At 41.8% G+C, this 22708-nt stretch overlaps 1 pseudogene; it reads right to left on the minus strand.

Moving 5' to 3' along the window:
- The window catches only part of LOC117189802, a 14208-nt pseudogene extending 6914 nt beyond the window's left edge, over positions 1–7294 (minus strand).
- Positions 7295–22708: the final 15414 nt, after the last annotated feature.

Consider the following 22708-nt stretch of genomic DNA (forward strand, 5'->3'; position numbering starts at 1 on the left):
TGCGACCACTTTGACAATGTTTTGTATATGCTGTATATTCACAAAATATGTATATATATGTAAGATATGAATATTAGTTTATAAGATTTGAATACTAGTTTAAGATTTACTCATCGATAGTATTATAAGAAATACCAATGTACTCGATATATCGATACTTGTCCTCGACAAAAAACAAAAAAAAACATGAGCTAGGAAATACGGCGCCAAGCGCAGACGAGACTATGCAGGCAGACATTTTTGCAGTCCCGGTTGAGCGCGAGATAGATAGAGACAACCGTAGTGCACAACACGCAGTAAAAGCGGCGCCAGAAGAATATGGTGAAAATGTGCAGAAGGCTCGAGAAGCATTCATGCCGCGACAAGACAACGCTTGTTCGAAATTGACCATGCGATCCGATGATTACGAAGAAGAATCGCGCCGTTTGCAGCAGTTGGAACAATTGTACGTTTCTCGCAAGCGCTTAGCTGATCTCAAATTAAGCATATTGAAAACGGAGAAAGAGGCTATGGAGTTGGAAACGCCGAGAGGTTGCATCGACTTGACACACATTGAGGCGTTGATGCGTCCATTTTCTGGAGATGACGACCAGGCTGTAACCAGTTGGATAAGTAACTTTGAGGACATTATGAATTTCCATGGTGTATCCGAGTCCAAATGCTGGATATTAGCGAAGCGGCTGCTAGGCGGATCGGCGAAGGCGTACATCGACCATGTGGCGCCTTTGACTTGGCAATTGATGCGAGCAGAATTGCTCAACGTCTTTGAGCAGAAAGTGACAGCGTGGGACATTGGGAAGCGACTGGAGGCACGGAAAATTGCAAATAACGAAAGCGCATTGCAATATTTCGTCGCAATGTGCAGCATAGCGTCGCAAGCAGACATGGCCACGAGCGAAGTGGTCAAATTCATCGTAGAGGGACTGCAGGACAAGACAAGCATGGCAGCATCCATGCTATATTGCAGCACACTCAACGAGTTGCGTGACAAGATGGTCACCTATGATAAGGTCAGAAGAGCTCCTGGCGTCGTAGCAATTCGTAGCGAAGGTATGACAAAGGGAAAACTAAATGTGAGTATGGCAGTTGGGCAGCAGCAAGGTGGTGGCGCAATGCGTTGCTACAACTGTCGGCAATTTGGGCACGTTATGAAGGAATGCAGTCAGCCAAAGAGACCGGATGGGGCATGTTTTAACTGTTGGAGTACCAGCCACTAGGGGGGTAGCTGCAGTTCAAGATGAGGAGCGACCAGGAGAAAAAAACAACGACGATTTAGCGGCTGTCCAGTTAATCACTTTATGACTTCCGTTTGGTGAACAAAGAGGCGTCAGTATTTTTAGTCTATATGATACAGGTAGCCCTGTAAGTTTTATTCATAAGTCTTTGATACCGAAGTCGGCTATAGTTAAAGCCTATAATGAAGTTAGGAAATACTATGGACTAGGAGGACAACCAATTCCCATATGGGGAAAATTTAAGAGCCATATTGAATTTTGCACAAAGAAATATATCGTTTTATTAAACATCGTAGATGATAACATGCTGCCTTTGCCGGTATTGTTGGGACGCGATGCCCTTAAAGTTATTGAAGTAAAATTAGTTCATAAGAAAAATATCAATGCGAAGCAACACACACCATTAAGCTCGTTAAAGCAAAAAGCTATTAGTTTAACCTGCGCGTCTTTATTCACCGAACGTAAAAATAATATTAACATAAGACTATATGATAAGTTAGATGGTAATCAATCAGAAAGAAGCGAGCTAATCAAACGTTCTAATCCATTTAAAAATCAGACACAAGAAATCTCAAGGAATGACAAAATGGCCATCGAGAATATGAATCAAGGCGACGAGTTCAGTTCACCAAAGTATCAGATGCAGATTCGTGTAACAGAAACAACACCATTTCATTGTACTCCGCGTCGTTTACCTACCATGAGAGAGAGAAAGTAGCTGAAATAGTAGATGATCTGTTAGAAAAGAAAGTAATCCGTCATAGTGAAAAAAAAATCAGGAGAACTTCGAATGTGTGTCGATTACCGTGGTCTGAACAAACGAATTGTTAAAGATAATTTCCCATTGCCCCTTATTGAGGACTGTCTTGAGTTTTTAGAAAACAAGTGCTGTTTTTCCATTATAGATTTGAAAAGTGGGTATCATCAAATAGGCGTAGAAGAAAAATTAGTTCCGTATACATCGTTTGTGACACCGCAAGGACAGTATGAGTACTTGAGAATGCCCTTTGGGTTAAAAAGTGGATCCGCTATTTTTCAGAGATTTATTTCGGAGCTCTTGAGAGACTTTATTAGGAACAAAAGCATTGTAGTGTACATGGATGATATATAAGTAGCGACTAAAACAGTTGAAGAACACATGGATATATTATTTCGGAGCTCTTGAGAGACTTTATTAGGAACAAAAGCATTGTAGTGTACATGGATGATATATTAGTAGCGACTAAAACAGTTGAAGAACACATGGATATATTAAAAAGACTATGCATTCGGTTTAGCGAGCAAAATTTAGAGATAAATCTAAAAAAGTGTAGGTTTGTCATTCGAAACATCGATTTCCTGGGGTATAAAGTTAATCAAAACGGAATAGTTCCTAGTGATTCCCATATTGAGGCCTTGAAAAATACCCAGTCCCTCAAAATGTAAAAGCACTGCACTCGTGCTTGGGATTCTTTTCGTATTTTTGACGTTTCATGTTGTCATTTGCGACGACAGCTAAGCCCTTGGTGCAGTTGTTAAAAGAAGGTGGTCCGTTTCCCATGAATAGAGAACAGGTGAAGACGTTTGAAACTCTTAAGAATGCGTTGGCAAATCCTCCGGTATTAGCCATTTTTAGCCCAAATAGAGAAACGGAATTACATACAGACAAAAGTTCATACGGTTATGACGCAATACTGATGCAAAGACAAGATGATGGGAAGATGCACCCTGTGTCCTATTATTCCGGCAAAACAACAGAAAGAGAATCATAGTTTCGAACTAGAGACATTGGCTATAATTTATGCATTGAGGCGTTTTAGAGCATATTTGGAGCATAGGTCCTTCAAAATAATCACGGATTGTAATTTGTTAGTACAGACGTTAACCAGAAAGTCAATTAGTCCTAAGATAGCACGGTGGTCCCTAGAGTTAGAGAACTAAGATTACTCCATTATGCACAGACCTGGAGCCAGTATGGCGCACGTTGATGCGCTGAGCAGACAAGATCAAGTGACGAATATGTTAGAGGATGGTTATAGAGTCAAATACGGTTTAGAAAAGTCTAATTTAGAAAAAGATGAGAGTAGAAAGCAGTGAGCATAGAGGTACCGTAGAGAACCCTGTGATTAAGTGTAGAGAATTAAATATCAGTAGAGAGCGTAGTAGTACCGTACAGAACCCTGCGATTGAGTGTGGAGAATCAAGTGCAGTAGGAAGTAGATTGGGAAATAGGTGGAAGTCTGATGATAGAGAGAACCTTGGTAGTGATTTTAGAGATAACATAGAGAATAGTGAATATAGGGAAGAGGATGGATGGAAGATTGAAATTAGAGATTTGAGCCAATGTAGAGGAAGCGTTAACGATGTGGTGGGGGGAGTAAAGTACATTAGTAGTAGGAATTTAGATAAAGAGAAAAAATGTGTTGAGGATACAGTAGAGAGGGACAAGTTAGAGTTTCAGGAGGAAAGATTACTAAAATCATTGATAGTTGGGGTAGTAGGTGCAACGCCAGAAGGTGTTGATTTGATATTGCAAACAGAACAGATGCGAGACAAGGAAGTAGTTAGGATTCGAAAAATGCTAGAGGATGGAATTGAAGTAGTTTTTGAAATGATAGATGGTATTGTTTACAAGAGGAGTTGTAAAAACAAACTATGATTCTATGTACCAATGTGTATGGAAGAGCAGTTGATAAGGCGGTCACACGAAAAACTAGGACATCTGGCCGCAGAGAAGTGCGTGACTGACCTTTTGAGGACCTACTGGTTTCCGTCAATGAGAAGTAAAGTGGCAAGGTTCATCAGAACCTGTCTACCGTGTATACTACACTCGATGCCTAAAACAATCCATAACAGAACGCTCCATAGTATCCCAAAGTCGTGTGTTCCTTTTCATACCCTACATGTTGATCATTTGGGTCCGTTGCCGAGTATTAGATCTAAGCGAAAACACCTCCTTGTGGTAATAGATGCATTCACTAAGTTTGTCAAATTGTTCCCGGTTAATAGTACCAGCACGCGGGAAGCGAAGGATGCCTTAAGTAAATATTTTGATTTCTATAGTCGCCCTACTAGGATAATATCAGATCGTGGGACCTGTTTCACCTCGTTAGAGTTCTCTAGTTTTCTGCAGGAGAGAGGGATAGAGCACATTAAGGTAGCTACAGGTGCACCGCAGGCGAATAGCCAAGTGGAGCGGGTGAATCGTGTTCTTACTCCTATGTTAGGAAAACTGTCAGAGCCCCTTGAGCAAGCCGATTGGTATAGGTTGATGAGCAAGGTAGAGCACGCCATTAATAACTCCGTTAACAGCAGTACGAAAAAGACACCTAGCACATTGTTATTTGGAATACCCCAGAAAGGACCCGTTGTAGATGAATTAACCGAATACCTAGAGGAGAAGTTAGCGTCAGAACTTAGAGAGTTGGAAACTATAAGAGAAATAGCAAGTGAGAACATACGGTTGTCGCAGAAAAGAAATGAGAAGATGTATGCCCATAAACATAGAGCCCCATTAAAGTATGAACCTGGTGACTATGTAGCAGTCCGGCATGTGGACACAACACCGGGGATCAATAAGAAGTTCGCACCAAAGTATCGAGGACCGTACAGGATCAATAGAGTATTGGATAATGATCGTTATGAGGTTGTCGACATTGAGGACTGTCAGTTGACGCAAATGCCATTCCGAAGTATACTAGAACCAGCTAGGCCTAAACCCTGGGTAGAGTGTAAGGATAAAACCATGGTCTCATGTTGTTAATCGATGAAATAGTATGTTAAGTAAGACAATACCGAATAAGAAATGTTTAACCAACTTTATGCCTTAGTGTGTAGATCGTGGGCGATCTGTATTCAGGTTGCCCGAATGTAAGATATGAATATTAGTTTATAAGATTTGAATATTAGTTTAAGATTTACTCATCGATAGTATTATAAGAAATACCAATGTACTCGATATGTCGAGGACAAGTATCGATATGCCAACACACATTCATTCGAATACGACGATCAAGAAAGAAGAACATATAATAAAACCGTGCTATTAAAAGTTTACATATATGTAAATATATGTATGTATATTTTCGCGGCTGCAAGCCAATATTTCGATTTCGATTTTCAAATCATGGAGCTGTCAGTGATCGATAACTAAGCAGTGCTTACACCATTATTTAGTTTTAATTGTGAAAAAATCTTTCTCGGTTGTGAGTGGGCATTAAAAACTAATAATTAACATCACATTATGGGGTAAGCAAAAAAGACCATCAATGATGGCAGCTACTGCCAGACAGCGGCAATCCAATTACAATGCGAGGCCAGCGGAGCACCCACGACTGGCTGCCAGCAAAGATTACATCAATCAACGGCACGCATGAGACAAGGGGAGCAGAAATTTCCGCAACATCTTGGGAGTCCTCCCACCTCCCCCTTCGCGGGGACAGCTTCTCTCGTTTCAATTGCAAAGTTTTATGTTACGCATTCTTTTCCCAAACCAGCAAAGAGCCGTTGCACACGACTGCTCTGGCCCGTGTCGGTGCTAATGACGCCCGCAGAATGCAACAGAATCAAATCCACTGCTGCATTATATGAATCCACTCTTCCCACTTGAGATCTATAATAATAACAGCATCCCTGTCCAATGGGAGCCTGAGCAGATCTGACTGCATGGAGAGAATAGAGAATGGATGGCAATGATTCGGCCAAGTGATTTCAGATGGTCAGGAGTTTACTAGATCAAAAGTTGAAAGCCCTACAACTGAGTGATGAATGCAATTTCCAATAGACTATATATGTGTCTGTTCCTTCTTTCATAATCAAACGATTCCCTATCCACATCCATTCCATCCACTAGTCCGCGTCTAGTCGGTTCCAAGCATTTTCCAAAGTCTTTCATGGGTCTTTTCGTTGCAGCTGTTGTCGGTCCGCTGTTGGGCAAGCTCTATAAGCCACTTAAGACATCAGGCCCATAAATGTGTTGTTTTCTGATGTGCAATAAGGTAAAGCATAATAGAAACGGTTTTCTCATTCCAGTTCTTGGCCACACTTTGAACTTCCAACTGTTTGACACTTGGCGATGCTTCCCATGAACCAAAACAGTGGGAACCTAATGAAAGGGCCCCGTCCTCTCTTAGTTCTCAGTAAATCATTCAGATTTTCAATTTCGCTTTCATTACGAGTATTTGGTCAAACGGGAGGTGACATCATTCGGAATTGATAAGAATACGAGTACTAGAAGGAGTCAATGAAAAGGTCGTCTTGGCATTGGATTCTTCGAAGCGGATTAAGCAGCTGTTCCAGCATTTACATTTTCCCCCCCACTTAGCGCTTTCACTTGGTCAATTTTGTAGAAACTAAAACGGTTCATTTAGCATTTGTGTATTAGTTGATAATTTGCATTGAAAATTACTTGGCTTAATTGCTGGGGCTGTTGCTGTTTCTGATGGTTTGGCATGCAAATGATTGTTAGTTGGTTGGTTAGTGGACAACACGTCGATCTTATTGACAACAATCAGAATGCGTTGCAGTTGATTGTTATTGTTAGTTGCTGCTGCTGTTGTTGTTGCAGGTTCAGTGGGCGTTGCTGCGCCCACACCTGGAGGTGTGTCCGACTCACTTGACTTGGCATTGGGCAGATTTTTCTTGCCTTTATTGCTGCTGCTGCTGCTGCAGTTGCTGTTGCGTTTGAGGGAAAACGTATTGCGGACGCGCGAAAATGTGGACAGCTGCTGCTGCTGATGCTGGTGTTGCTGTTGCGTCAGTGATTGTTGCGCCTCAATAAGCTGCAACGAGTTGAAAGAACTCTTCAGCGGCTGCTGTTCAAATACGTTAATGCTGCCATTTCCACAGCCATTTCCATTTTCGTTTTCGTTTTCCCTTTGATTGCAGAAATTCAGTTGAGCTTTTTCGCTGACCAGCAAATCGTTGAGTTGCTGGTACTCCTCGTAGATGCCCCTACTGTGCCGCTTATTGATTTTGGCCAGTGGCTGAGGCTTCTGCGACTTTGATTTAAAGATCTTGTTCCACATTTTCTTGCTCATCTTGCTCAAAATTTGGAGTACGCGCGTCTCTGATGATTATTCACCTTCCCGATACTTCGTTATTTTTAAACACATTTCACATTTTCCGCGCTCCGCACCGTTTCGCTCTTTCCAATTGGACTTTTTCTTGCGCCGTCGTCTGGTTCAATTTTGAGCGGCAGCAACATCGCCGCCAGCCCGCCAGCAACATTAAGCTCTCGCAAGCAACAAGCTGCCCGCACAGTGGGCCTTTGGACCTTTTGGCGTTAAAAATCATACTGTGGACCATACTTATGGCGGGGCTATTTTGGATGTTTTTCCTTCGTAGTTGCGACACATAAATACGTACATATGTCGCTCTAAAACACAAATCGTAGATTTTCTGAAAATTTGAATTTTTAAAATCTCTGAAAGATTTATCATATGCGTGAATCTGAATATTATTCGTATTATCCAAGCCGCTCATAGGATTTTTGATTTTGGCCCCCTGATATCCACTGTGCGACGTGCCGGCAACATGTTGCCGTGCACATTTTGCATGGAATTAAAAATAGTTGCACTCCAGTTTTGGCTTTAGCTGCGGTGTGGATGGGTGGGTGTGGGTGTAGCTGCTACCAGCAACAAAGGCCACCATTCTTTTCCAACTTATTCCCTCCATTTCTGCTCTGGGTTGTCTGTTTCCCCTTCTTTTGATATTCGCTTGGTGAGGGTGTTGTGGTTTTGAGCAGATATTTGCCACAAAGAGATGAAATCATAAATTATGGTATATCTTGATCAATATAGCACATCATGTCAATACACTTATGCATATCTGTCTGTTGAAGGTTTAAAGGCACTACATATATCTTATAGCTGACATTGCGAGTTTATATATGTAAGAGTATCAACAGCTTCGGAATTCGTCTTTGGACTTCATTTCTTGTTTGTCTTGTCTTTACGGCTGATTTATTTAAAGCCGTCGCCGACACTGCCGCCCGTTCCGCCGCCAAATGTTGCTGAACCCTTGGCTGCTTAGACCGTCATTCATTCCACTCTGAAATCGGGCAGAATGACTGCCAATTCCCCCCATTTGAATATATTCGAATTTCTAAATTGAAGTAGTCTTTGGCGCGACTTCCTTTCGGGCCATCAGTCAATCAGCCTAAAGACTAGACATCAAAGTGGATCGTTTCCTGGCCAGTGGGAATTGGGTCCACGACTGGTACTGGGTGTAGTAAGTATGTACATATGTACAATAATATGTAATTATGTCCACTTATGGCACTCCAAAGAAACATCAACTTACTTGCATAAGTTGCATAAGTGCGCCAAAAAAGGTAACCGCCATCGGAGTTGCATGTGACAACGGCAGCAGCTACATTTGGCGAGCTCAGCAACATTTGGTGTTGCAGGCGGATTACATAAATAAACAGCTGGGAGGGGAGTTGGAGGCGACACATTTGGCTGAACTGTCAGTAGTCAGTAGTAGTCGTAGGGAGAGACGCCCGGGGTTGTGGGCGGCATCGTTTGTGGTCGCCCACGCGTCTCGACTCTGACTTGCCCTCAACATCCTGATAATCTCTTATAATTGTCACGCTCTGAGAGCGCAGCCGAAAATAGAAGATATGTTGCAGTTGCATATACATATGGTTCATACATATGTACATACATGTGCAAGTTAACGTACCCAATTCTATTGAGCTCTTATACGAGTTGTAAACAATCTTTGGCTTTCCAAAACGAAAACAATTTCAATCTTGGGCCTCCGCCTAATTGATTTCTAAGATGTACAATCGCAAGGGCTCCCACCGCAATCCCAATCTTTGACACTCGCCTAAATGGAAAACCAATGTTTGCCCACACCCGGCTTCTCATAAACAATCTCACTCCCGGCTTTCTGCAGATCCTGCACTTTAGGCATTTTACAGTTCTCTCTTTGGATGACGAAATCCAATACTCGGGATGGCGAAATCAATTGAAATGTTTATAGAAAAACTATTCCCGAAAGGGATCAACGATGCAAAGATCAGAAAGTTCAAGTCAGTCTTGATCCAGAAGCGACACCGCAAAGTCGAGCTAAAAATTAAGATCGCGCAAACCCTTTGCCTGGAATCCTTTGTGACCCTCTACTTAAATCTATATCAGTGAAGTTAGAAGTAAAATAAAAACTTTTTAAAAAACCAATCCGCTACCGCAGTTATTTAATTGGCGCCCAACGTGGGGCGACGTTGTATAAAAAGCACCGAATAATAAAAGTGTTGCGTCGTGCCGAAACCCGAAGGACAATTAATTAATGGAATAAATCCTTCAGATATAAAAACGCGGAGTGACTGTTAGATATAAGATAAGAAAAAGTGAGATAAAAAGCAAAAAAACCGGAGCTAAGGGTGTGCAAAAATAAATACAATATACAATACAAATACAAATACAAATACAATACAAAATACAAATAAATACAAAAGCTAATCAAGACAATTCAAAAATACAAAAAAACCAAAAAAACCAAAGTTTTTAAACAAAACCAACCAAACCAAAACACAAAGAAAGTGAAACTATCAGCTAAACCAAAGAAGGAAGACCCCAGAAGACCCAGTTAAACAAAGAAATTTAAGAAGGAAGACCCGTTCGAAGACCTGTCAGCCAAATCAAGAAGGAAGACCCGTTCGAAGATCTGTCAGCCAAACTAAGAAGGACGACCCCTACCGGATAGTTCGTGAGCAAAAGTTGTATTAATAAATATATGAGTTCAATTAGGTTATATTAGATTATAAAAACAAACATATAAGAAAAATTTAAGGTGGATCAACTAACTTTAGATTTTGAAAAACTAAAAATGATTAACTCACAAACAAGGACCGATCTTACTGCAGATCTGGTCAAACAATTGATAGCACTTCAAATTTCACAAGTACAGGAGCAAATTGTAAATTTAAAACAACAAATAGAAACTAAATCCGATCAGGTATCAGATTATCAGGCAGAAGCAATAGACGAGACAATAAAAGATGACACCACATTAAAGGTAATAGAATCCCCACCAATTTTCAATGGTGGATTAAACCAATACGTAGGATGGAGGGAAGCTGCAGAAACTGCAGTGAAGTTATATAAAAAACGAAGTAAGCAATATTATATTGCCTTAACAATTTTGAGAAACAAAATAACAGGACCAGCACATGACGCACTGACCAACCACGGGACAGTTTTAAATTTTGATGCCATACTTTCACGACTTGACTTTGTTTACAGTGACAAGAGACCAATTTACATAATAGAACAGGAGTTAAGCGTTCTCCGACAAGGGAACCTTTCAATAATAGATTTCTATAACGAGGTTAACAAGAAAATGACCTTGTTAATAAATAAGACAATAATGACTCACGGAAAGGACAGTGAAATCACGAAAGAATCAAACAGGAAAATTAGAGAAAATGCCTTACGCATTTTTGTCACTGGCCTAAACGGCGGCATTGCAGAAATCCTATTTTCATTGAATCCCCCAGATTTACCGAATGCCTTGGCAAAGGTACAGGAATTGCAATCTGTTGAAGAATGACCATCTCTAGCAATGCACGCATGTATTGACAGACATATGAGTATGTAGACGTATGTATGAGTGAGAGACGTAACGAAGCGACGTTCTCTTATCTCCCTTTTTGTTCTCCCTTTCGTTTCGGTCTCTATCTGCCTGCGAGCAGAGCATTTATTAGTCACAAATAAACCTTACATATGAATGGTTGCGTTTTTACTTTTCGGTACAAGAACTTCCCTTGCAACGGCAGCGAAATTCTGTCCAACAGGTTATGGGCCCAGGTTCGGATTTTGTAAATTAAAAGTAAAGTGATTGTTTTAGTTACGAACTATTAACATCGGTGTGACTCAGAGACTAAACGATAATCAGCAATGAGCGGGATGTATCAAATAGACAAATTAGAGGAGGGAAATTATGACTCCTGGTGTATTCAAATGCGGTCTGTGTTGGTGCACGCTGAATTGTGGAGTGTGGCATCTGGTGACCTGCTACCAACGAATGTTCCCGAAGGTGTGAATTGGCAGGCCAAGGATGAAAAGGCGCTGGCCATGATCACATTGAGTGTGAAAACTTCACAGTTGGGATACATTAAAAATTGCAGTAAGTCGTCCGAAGCATGGAACAAATTAAAGAGAGTTCATCAACCAAGTGGACCTGTACGAAAGGTTCAACTGTACAAGAAATTGCTAAGCAAGCGCATGGACGAAAGGCAAAGCATTTCAAGCTACATTAATGAGTTCGTGGATATTCTTGATGGCCTTGGGTCAGTAGGAATCGAGCTAAATGATAAACTGCGCTCAATTGTTTTGTTGTCAAGCCTTCCAGAACAATTCGAAAATTTCGTTGTCGCCATAGAGACGCGCGACAGTCTGCCGACTTTCGATGTTCTATGCGTAAAACTGAAGGAAGAAGTCGAACGAAAGGGAAACACAGAAGATCAAAAGGAATACGCAAAGGCATATACCGCAGTACACAAGCCGGCCGCGCACAGAGCGCTAAAGAAGAGAAACAATACAATGATATGTTTCAGGTGTGGTGAGCGCGGGCATATGAAGGCTCAGTGTAAGAAGGAGAGCGCAAATGTGGAAAGGGCAGCAAGAGTGGAGAACAAGCAGTGCAGTCTATTAAATGCGTTGGACGCAGATAATTTGAAAAAGAGTATGTGGTGTTTGGATAGTGGTGCCACAAGCCACATGTGTTGTGAGAAACAGTTATTCACAAAGTTCGAGAGTTTCCTAAAAGCTGAAGGAAAAGGGGAAGTAGAGCTGAAGACAGAGATATGCACGCTGCTGTTAAAGAATGTTCTCTATGTGCCCGAAATGAATGGAAATTATTTCTCGGTGAGCCGCGCTGTACAGAATAAATGTTTCGTCACTTTTGGACAAGAATATGCACGAGTTATCCAAAATGGCGAATGCATTGTAAAGGCGAACAGAGTTGGAAACTTGTATATGTTTCGAGGAAAACAAAACAACTGTTTTGCGGCGGTTAAGGCTGATGGTGCCCTGTGGCATAAACGGTACGGCCACTTGAACATCAGTAGTATGAAAGATTTGATCAGCAAAGGAATGGTGCGCGGCATTGAAAATATGGTTTTCCCGGCGAATATGAATTGCAAAACATGTATGGTCAGCAAGATTCATGCGCAACCATTTCCTGTTGCAACCACCAGTAGAGCTCAAGATATATTGGAACTAGTTCATGCAGATGTGTGCGGGCCCTTTGGCACACAGTCGCTTGCTGGATCAAAGTATTTTCTAACCTTCATCGATGACAAATCAAGGCGTATATTTGTGTATTTCCTGCGGACAAAGGATGAAGTCTTCCAGAAGTTCGTCGAGTTCAAAACCCTGGTTGAACGGCAAACGTGAAAAAGTCTCAAATGTATCCGGAGCGACAATGGCGGTGAATTTGTCAACAAATCGTTTGATGAATTTCTGAAAACTAATGGGATTGAGAGGCAGCTGACAGTGGCGTACACTCCACAGCAAAACGGCGTTGCTGAGAGGGCAAACCGCACTCTGGTGGAAATGTCAAGATGTATGCTGGTCCAGTCAGGATTAGGCGAATCCTTGTGGGCTGAGGCAGTCAACGCAGCTGTGTATGTACGGAATCGATCACCGACCAAGGCGCTAACCAGTATGACGCCTATGGAAGCGTGGACTGGTAAGAAACCTTTTGTTGGTCATCTAAAGGTTTTTGGCTCCGTTGCAGTAGCTTTGGACAAGGGTCCAAGGAAGAGTAAACTTCAACCAAAAGGCAAAGAATATCGCATGATTGGATATTCAGTAGCGGCTAAGGGCTATCGACTGTATGACCCTGTGTCTCATCAGGTGATTGAGAGGCGAGATGTTCTCTTTGACGAGATCCAAGACGACAAGGATACAGTCACATTCGAACTTCCGAAGGCAGAAGTTAGCATGCAGTCAGGCGGCGATACTGATGACATTGACAGCAGCGGTGGAGACAGCAGCCATGGTGCAAGCGTTGACGGGGAGAATCCCAGTAGCAGCGGTACTGATGGGTACGAGAGCGCAACAGAAAAGGTTGAGTCAGATGAGCCAGCTCCTCGCGTTGGACCTGGCAGACCAAGGCTGATTCGGACCGGCAAACCTGGCCGTCCGAGAAAGGAGTACAACATTCTTGGTGCTCTGATTGCCAGCGACGTAAAGATTCCAGTATCCTACGAGGAGGCGTTGATCAGTATTCATGCATCACATTGGTCCGAAGCGATGCAACGCGAATATGAGGCATTAATGGCAAACGAGACATGGCAGTTGGCAGACTTACCGGCAGGACAACGAGCAGTTGGATGCAAATGGGTATATAGCCTGAAACGCGACAAAGATGGTCAAATCGAACGTTTTAAGGCGCGGCTGGTGGCAAAAGGTTGCTCCCAGCAGTACGGCATAAACTATGCGGAAACATTTTCTCCAGTCTGCAGACTGGAGAGCGTTCGATTTATTCTTGCGCTAGCAGCAGAATTGAAATTATATGTCAACCAAATGGATGTATGTACGGCATACCTCAACAGTGACCTGAGCGATACGGTGTACATGAAGCAACCACAAGGGTACATTGATCGAGCTTATCCAGCGAAGGCTATGCTGCTTAAAAAGGCAATATATGGATTGAAGCAGTCAGGAAGGGAATGGAATTCGAAGCTGAATGGCGTCCTGACTAATCTGGGTTTTGTTTCCTGTGACAACGAGCCGTGCCTTTACCAGCAGAGAGGGAAAGGTAACTTATCGTTAATCTTGGTATATGTTGACGATTTACTTATAGCATGCCAGTCCAAAGAGGACATGCTCGGTATCAAATCGGCTATTTCAAATGCGTTCGAATGTATCGACAAAGGTGTTCCAGAGCTGTTTTTAAGCATGGAGGTGCACCGTGAAGGTGAGCTTGGGCCTATCACCATAGGCCACTCGCAATACATCAAGGAACTATTGCAAGCTCACGACATGGACAAATGTAGACCAGTGGCTACTCCGTTGGATGCGGGGTTCCAGGTGGATTGTACTAATGAGCAGTGTCAAAAGGTTGATCCTGTCATGTATCAATCCATGATTGGTGAGCTGATGTGGCTGGCACTCACAACCAGACCGGACATTTTGCATTCAGTTGCAAAGTTGGCCCAGAGGATTACCGATCCGCACGCAGAGCATCTGGCTGGTGTGAAGCACGTTCTGAGGTACTTGGCAGCGACGATGAACTTCAAACTACACTACAAAGGGTGTCACCAGCCACTTACTGGATATGTGGATGCGGATTGGGGCGGCGATCGAACTAACCGGAAGTCGTATACGGGCTATGTTTATTTTTTGGCAGGTGGCCCAATTTCTTGGGGATCTGAGAAACAACGCAGCGTGGCACTTAGCAGCACGGAGGCAGAATACATGGCACTGTCGGCTGCGTGTAAGGAGTCCATATTCTTACGTCGCTTAATCATTGAAATTGGCTGTGGAGATGAAGCTACCTCAACTACCTTATATGGCGATAATCTGAGCGCACAAGAGCTGGCTAGGAACCCAGTGCATCACTCAAGGACCAAGCATATTGATATTAGATATCACTTTGTACGACAGATTGTAGAAGAAGGTCAAGTTAAGTTAAAGTATGCTAGTACAACAGATATGATTGCAGATATCTTGACCAAGAATCTCCCTAAGAGAAAGCATGTCGAATTTACAAAATTGTTAAGTTTAAATTGAGTTAAATGGAATTTGTAAGCATGCACGCATTGAGGAAGGGTGTTGAAGAATGACCATCTCTAGCAATGCACGCATGTATTGACAGACATATGAGTATGTAGACGTATGTATGAGTGAGAGACGTAACGAAGCGACGTTCTCTTATCTCCCTTTTTGTTCTCCCTTTCGTTTCGGTCTCTATCTGCCTGCGAGCAGAGCATTTATTAGTCACAAATAAACCTTACATATGAATGGTTGCGTTTTTACTTTTCGGTACAAGAACTTCCCTTGCAACGGCAGCGAAATTCTGTCCAACACAATCAAATAACATTCGGGCCCAATTTGCCTACCAATTCAGTGGCCCCAGAAATTCAGGGAATAATAACTACAATACATTAAGATTCAACCAACGACAACCAAGGACTAATAGTTCACCATTCGACCAAAAAAGGGATCTTCAGAGGAATAACATGTCATGGGGACAACCCTATTTCTTGGGTAATAGACAACAAAATCAGGCCCCAGAACCAATGGATGTAGTCGAATCGATACAAATCAAGAACCGACAGAACAGCAATCAATTCAGGGGAAATAATAATAATAGAAATTATCGGGAGAATACTAACGGTTATTATAGGAGAAATAATAACAATTATAACCAAGCTCAGCATTTTAGGGCAATTAACGAAAATCAGGCGCAGAAACGAAAGCCAAACGAAATGTCGGAACAACCGGCTAATAAAGCAATGCGGATAAATAACATTGAGGAGGACCATTTTTTAGATCAGCCCCCGAAGTAGGTCTGCCCTACTTAAAAAGAGTAGATAAAAAAATAAACAGAGAATTAAAAGTTTTGATAGATACGGGAGCAACTTCCTGTTATATAAAAAAGGGAATTTACGAAAATAAAAAAGAATTATCAATTTATAAGAAAGTTGCTACAGTGAATGGGTTTTCAATAATTAAATATTTCCATAATATAACTATTTTCAACACAAAACAAGTGTTTTATGAAATAGATGGAATGGAGGCAGATTTACTAATAGGATTTAATCTATTAAAGAAAATCGGAGCTGTTATTGATACAGGAAAGGGGACTTTAAGTTATAAAGACAATGAGGAGAAACTAATATATGACGAGGTCCTTTCTTTAAACAAATTAACCTTTATAGAAGGAAAAACCATCCTTCCGTTGAAGGAATATATAATAAAAAAATATTTTGAAGAAGAAAAAGAAATGAAAAGTGATTCAGTAAAGGTAGAAGGAAGTTTATATAGTTAATAGTTTGGGATTCAAATATCCTGAACCCGCCGTCGTTGAATTATCCGACATCCAAAGTTTTAATAGTTAAGGATTAAAATATCCTGAACCCGCCGTCGTTGAATTATCCGACATCCAAAGTTTTAATAGTTTGGGATTAAAATATCCTGATCACGCCGTCGTTGAATTATCCGACACTAAAAGTTCGAATAGTTTGGGATTAAAGAATCCTGAACACGCCGTCGTTGATTTATCCGACAATGAACAATTTAAAAGTTTGGGATGCAAAAATCCTGAACGCGCCGTCGTAGAAATTGTATAACACAATAACCTACAAAGAGGACAATTTAGAAAATCTCAGAGAGAAAATGGTATCTTTCATCGAAGAAGACCATGCCAATATAAATTTACAGTTACCGTTCAGAACGGATATAAAAGGAGAGATTAACACTGAACATGATAGACCGGTATATGGCAAGCAGTATCCATACGCTTATTCGGTTAACGATTTCGTTAATAACGAAATAAGTAAAATGTTAGATGAAGGTATAATCAGACCTAGTAAAAGCCCATATAATTCACCGGTAATAGTAGTACCAAAGAAGGGAGTAAATGAGGACGGAACTCCTAAACATAGATTAGTAATAGACTTTAAGAAACTTAATGAAAACACCATACCGGATAGATACCCTATGCAAGATCCTTCAGTAATCCTTGCCAATTTAGGTAAGGCAAAGTATTTCTCGGCCATTGACTTAGAGTCAGGTTTCTATCAGATTTTAATGAGGGAATCAGATATTGAAAAAACATCTTTTTCCATAAATAACGGCAAATATGAATTTCTAAGAATGCCTATGGGATTGACGAACGCTCCCAGAATTTTCCAAAGGGCAATGGACGATATACTTAGAGAACAAGTTGGGAAAACTTGTCACGTCTATATGGACGATATAATATTATTTTCAAAAACTATAGAACAACATTATAAAGATCTAATTCATATAATACAGATATTGCAAAACGCTAACATGAAAATTTCCCTAGAAAAGTCTAAATTCTTTCAATTGGAAACCAAATTTCTGGGATACATTGTTTCCCAAAATATCATTAAAACAGATCCAGACAAAATCTCCACAATACAAAACTATCCAATTCCTAAAAATATCAGAGAGCTACGTAGCTTCTTAGGACTAACAGGGTATTACAGAAAATTTGTCCGAAATTATGCTACAATTGCCAAACCATTAACAAAATATCTGAGTGGAGTAAATGGGAAAGTTTCACGAAGGGCATCCAAGAAAACATTAATACAGCTGGATGAACCAGCAATGGGAGCATTTAATAATTTAAAGGACAGTTTAATAGCACATATTGAATTAGTACAACCAGATTACAATAAAAAATTCACATTAACCACAGATGCATCGGACATAGCAATAGGTGCAGTTTTGTCGCAAGATGGGAATCCCATAACATTTATTTCTAAAACTTTAAGTAAAACCGAGCAATTATATGCTACTAATAAAAAGGAATTATTAGTTATTGTATGGGCATTAAAAAATTTGCGAAACTATTTATACGGAGTGAGTGGAATTGAAATACATACAGATCACCAACCTTTGTCCTTTACAATGTCGCAAAAAAATCCAAATGTTGAAATGAAACGTTGGTATTACTTCATAGAAAGTTTCACACCAAAAATCATTTATAAGCCAGGCTCAACTAACGTAGTAGCGGACGCTTTATCTCGGATTAAAATAAATCATATGACAGATAGTGATGTCGACCAGACAGAATCAGAATCAGACATAAATACTCAGCATTCAGCAGAGAGTAGTTTTGAAAACGTCATTCAAGAGACTAGCAAGCCTCTAAACCAATTTAAACAGCAGCACAGTTCATGAGTTAGAAAGAGTTTATGAAAATACCCGACATATTATTGAATTTGATACGGTAGACAATCTGCTAATCATTTTAAAAGAATTTATTCAGCCTCACTTAAACACAGGAATACACTGCACTTTAGAAGATTTATACCTAATCCAAAATAAGCTAAAGGAAAACTTCATAAATAAATTTCTCTTCACGAGAAAGTTCCTCCAAGATGTAGTAAATTCAGAAGATAAAGCTATAATTATAGTAGAAACACATTGCAGAGCCCATAGAGGACTAGACGAAAATTACAAACAAATAACTAAGCTGTATTATTGGCCAAACCTGCACAAAAAATTAAATGAATATATAAAAAATTGTGAGATCTGTAACAAAAACAAATATCACAGACACCCTGTAAAAATTCCAATTGGGGAAGCTCCCATTCCAGCAAAAGAAGGAGATCAATTACACTTAGACATATACTATGCCCAAAACCTAACATTCATAACTTGTATAGATTCTTATTCCAAATACTTGGTGGTCAAGGAAATTCAAAGTAAATTAAACATTGAAAATAAGGTAATGGAAATTTTGCAACACTTTCCGTTAGCAACATCTTTAATGACTGACAACGAACCAAGCTTTACTTCAGCACAATTTAGATCATTCATACAAAGAAGTAACTTAACTATTTATTATGCTGATCCCAGACACAGCACCTCACATGGTCAGGTAGAAAGGGTACATTCCACACTAACAGAAATAGCGCGGTGCATCAAGGATGAACTAAATCTAACAGATTATTCAGAAATAATATTAAGGGCGGCACTGAAATATAACCTGACGATACATTCAACGACCAATCAAATGCCATATGACATATTGTATAACAAAATAGAACACAAGCATAATCCAATATTACTTAAGGAAGCTCAGACCAAAATGCTTAAGCTACATAACATAGATAGAAGAGAAAAAGATTATAAAATAGGAGAAGTAGTTTATGAAAAGAAATTCGGGGAAAGAAATAAACTTCAATCCCGATACAAAAAGCAGGTAGTTAAGGAAAATTGACCGAATAAAATTATAATTGTTCGGAGCAGAACCCAGCCGATTAGCTGCTTGCCAAATATCACCTAATTCTTGGCCCTCAGCCGCTTATTTTGTTTGTTACTTATGTCTATGTCACTCATTTGTTTGTTAAAGCTCTGCGCTTGCTTGCCCTGCTAAACGCTCTCTGCCAGCACGCTCTTCGCTATCTCCGCTTTGCGTCTGCCTACCGACGTCGGCCGAGCGAAGCTGCGCTTAGCGATCGGAGCGGCAATGTAAAGGGCAGGCAAGCCACACTTGCAATTTGGATGTCACGCATTAAAGAACATATCGTAATTTTATTTCTGCGTCGAGTTTTATTTAATTCGAAATAATTAGTCGGCCGATTGGGGATAAAAAACATTATCGCCACATAAAATTTGGTGACCCCGACGTGATCTCTGACTTGCAGTGTCAATTAATAATCATTCGCGATCGACATTCGTTAGCCCTAGCAAATTTTCGGCGGTTAAGCACAATTCGGTGCTAAAACACACTTACATACACCTACATACACGCATTGCTGGCTATTAATTTCTCTGTCGCGACAATTCGGTCAGTGCAGTGCGGTAGGCAGTGCAGCGAACTCACTAATACACACAAGCGGAGTACAAAGCGGAATCGGACAGCTCGCACAGCCGCACAGCTAAAGGCATTAGCTGTAATCCCTTTGCTTTCGGTTCCCACGTTTATACGTATACAGGGTGTCTTTTTCGGTCGTGCTGAGTGACTCTTTTAAAACCTCAACATGGCAGCACCTGAGCCTACCAATGTCGCGAACGCAGCAATGCCGAGTGATGTAGATTTCTACAAGCACAAGGCCGAGTCCATCGCGCGCCAACTAAAGGCCATGGATCGCTTTCTCACCAAGGAAGAGCTTGCCGAGTTAGATGAGGCAGAACTTCAAGCTCGCTTAGAGTAGATCGAGCGAATGAATGCGGATTTCGATGCCGCTCAAACGAGCCTTGAAAGGCTGGATTTCCTGCAGTTAGCCCATGATGCCCGGCTGGACTTTTCGAATGTTTATGTCAAGGTTAGGTCCAGGCTGTCGCGGGAGTTGATGGCTGCTCGCACGGTAAATGTTGCCAATTCAACGGCTCGGCATACTCTCGAGGGGAATTCGTCGTTGTTCGCCTATAATAGTATAGGCCGTTCTCGAATGCCCGAGTTGCAGCTTCCGCGATTCGGTGGGAGCTACATGGATTGGCCAGAATTCCACGCGATGTTTTCGACAATGGTGCACAAAGACCATCGTATGCCAATCATCGAAAAATTCCAATATCTTCGTGGATGTCTAGATGGTGCTGCGCTGGATACGATGGATACGCGTGCACTTCAGACCTTGGCGACCCCGCAGGAGATTTCCGATGGGTTGCTGATCTTCATAATAGGCACGAAATTGGACCACAAGACCAAGGAGAAATGGGAAGAGAACTTGCCGACGTCAGGATTGCCTCGGTGGTCAAGCATGGCCTCATTCTTGGAAGCAAGATGTCGGATGCTGGAAAATTTGGGATCGGCTATGGTAACAATTCCTAGCCAGCAGGTGGGAGAAAGTAAACCTAGCACCCTAATCACCTCCATTAACGATCATAATAGCTCAACATGCAAGTATTGCAAATTCTCCGATCACTACATATCCCGATGCCAGGCATTTATAGATCTCCCTGTTTTTTCTCGATACAAGGAGGTGAAGAAGCGCCATTTATGTCTAAACTGCCTCAACAAAGGCCATTCATTGCAACGCTGCAAGTCAGGGGCATGTAGAAATTGCCAAGCCAAGCATCACACACTGCTCCACATGCAGTCGGGCGCTGACGCTGAGTTGCCGTCGCCGAGCACGGAATCGACCCAGCATGATCCTGCAAGTGCCCTAGTAGCAAGCAAATATATTAGCCCTCCCCCTCGAGTCAAAAATCTCTGCCTAGCCAAAACGTGCTGCTAGCTACTGCAATCGTATATGTCAGGGGCCGTTTTGGATCGCTTATTCCATGTCGTGCCATTTTAGATTCCGCTTCTCAGGTTAACTTTATAACATCGAGACTCGCCAATCAGCTGCAGTTAGATCCTCACCCGTCTCACGTTAAAATCGCCGGTATTGGAGAGTCAATCCTACCATCCAGCAAGGCTGTGGACATCGTCCTGCAATCTCAAGACGAAAGCTATCGCGGTTTCCTCTCTGCAATTATCACTGCCTCAATCACAGGAATGCAGCCTAACTTCGGCCTAGACGCAAAGGATTGGCCAATGCCAAATAATCTAAAACTGGCTGATCCTAATTTCGCCAAGCCCCAGCGTGTCGATCTGGTGATAGGTGCTGGTTTGTTTTTCGAATTAATGTGCGTTGGACAGATTCGACTGTCAGACCAATTGCCAACATTGCAGAAGACGAAACTTGGCTGGATAGTGTCAGGAAGTATTAAAAACTCTGAGAAAGCCCGTGCGGCGCTAGCAGCCGTTGAAGATCCCCCTGTCATCTCCGCTTGCGAGACTAATTTGTGCGATATTGTAAGGCGGTTTTGGGAAGTCGATGGAGATTATTCGCCCTCATCAATTTCGGAGGAAGATGTTCATTGCGAACAGCATTTCGTCACAAACTGCATGCGCCTAGAGTCCGGAGCTTACTCCGTGCGTTTGCCAACCAAATTCAGTCTAGAGGAATTAGGAGAATCGTATCAGCAGGCGCTACGTAGATTACTCAATTTGGAGAGGAAGCTAGCAAAAAATGCACAGCTTAAGGCAAAATATATGGAGTTTCTTCAGGAGTATCGTGATTTAGGACACATGTCGCCAGCTTCGCGGCAGTCAGACCTCCCGCAGTACTTCTTGCCTCACCATTGCGTCCACAAGCAGGATAGTACAACCACCAAATTACGCGTAGTGTTCGATGGATCTGCCAAAACAGCGTCTGGAGTATCACTGAATGATGCGAAAATGTCTCTGCAAAATGTACCGCTGTGTACGCGTTTCCCATCCCGATACGCACGTGCAGTGCATCCTATGGCGCAATGACCCGAAGGAGGAGATTCAGGTGTTCAAGTTGGAGACTGTTACTTACGGAACCAAACCTGCCGCTTTCTTAGCATTTCGTGCTATGCATCAATTGGCAAATGATGAAGAGTTGCGTTTTCCGCTTGGCGCTGATGTTGTTCGAAGAGATTTCTATGTCGATGATCTCATATCTGGAGGGGACAGCATTGATTCTGTCATCAAGATTCGTCAGCAGGTAAAGGAGCTACTTTCGAAAGGATGTTTTCCCATACGTAAATGGTGTTCCAATGAACCCGCTGCTTTGGAAGGCGTATCGGAGGCGGATCGCGAAAAGTTCCTTACCTTTCATGACGGGACTGAAGTAACCAAGGCGCTTGGTCTAGTTTGGGATCCCACCACGGACAATCTTCTGTTTAGCTTCGCTCACGTCGGAACCGCTGCAGGCCCAATATCGAAGCGTTCGGTCCTGTCTACACTAGCTAGGTTCTACGATCCTCTAGGGCTCATCTCTCCCATCATCACAAAAGCTAAAATATTTATGCAGTCGCTATGGAAAG

The sequence above is a fragment of the Drosophila miranda genome, assembly GCF_003369915.1.
Source record: "Drosophila miranda strain MSH22 chromosome Y unlocalized genomic scaffold, D.miranda_PacBio2.1 Contig_Y1_pilon, whole genome shotgun sequence".
NCBI lineage: Eukaryota > Metazoa > Arthropoda > Insecta > Diptera > Drosophilidae > Drosophila > Drosophila miranda.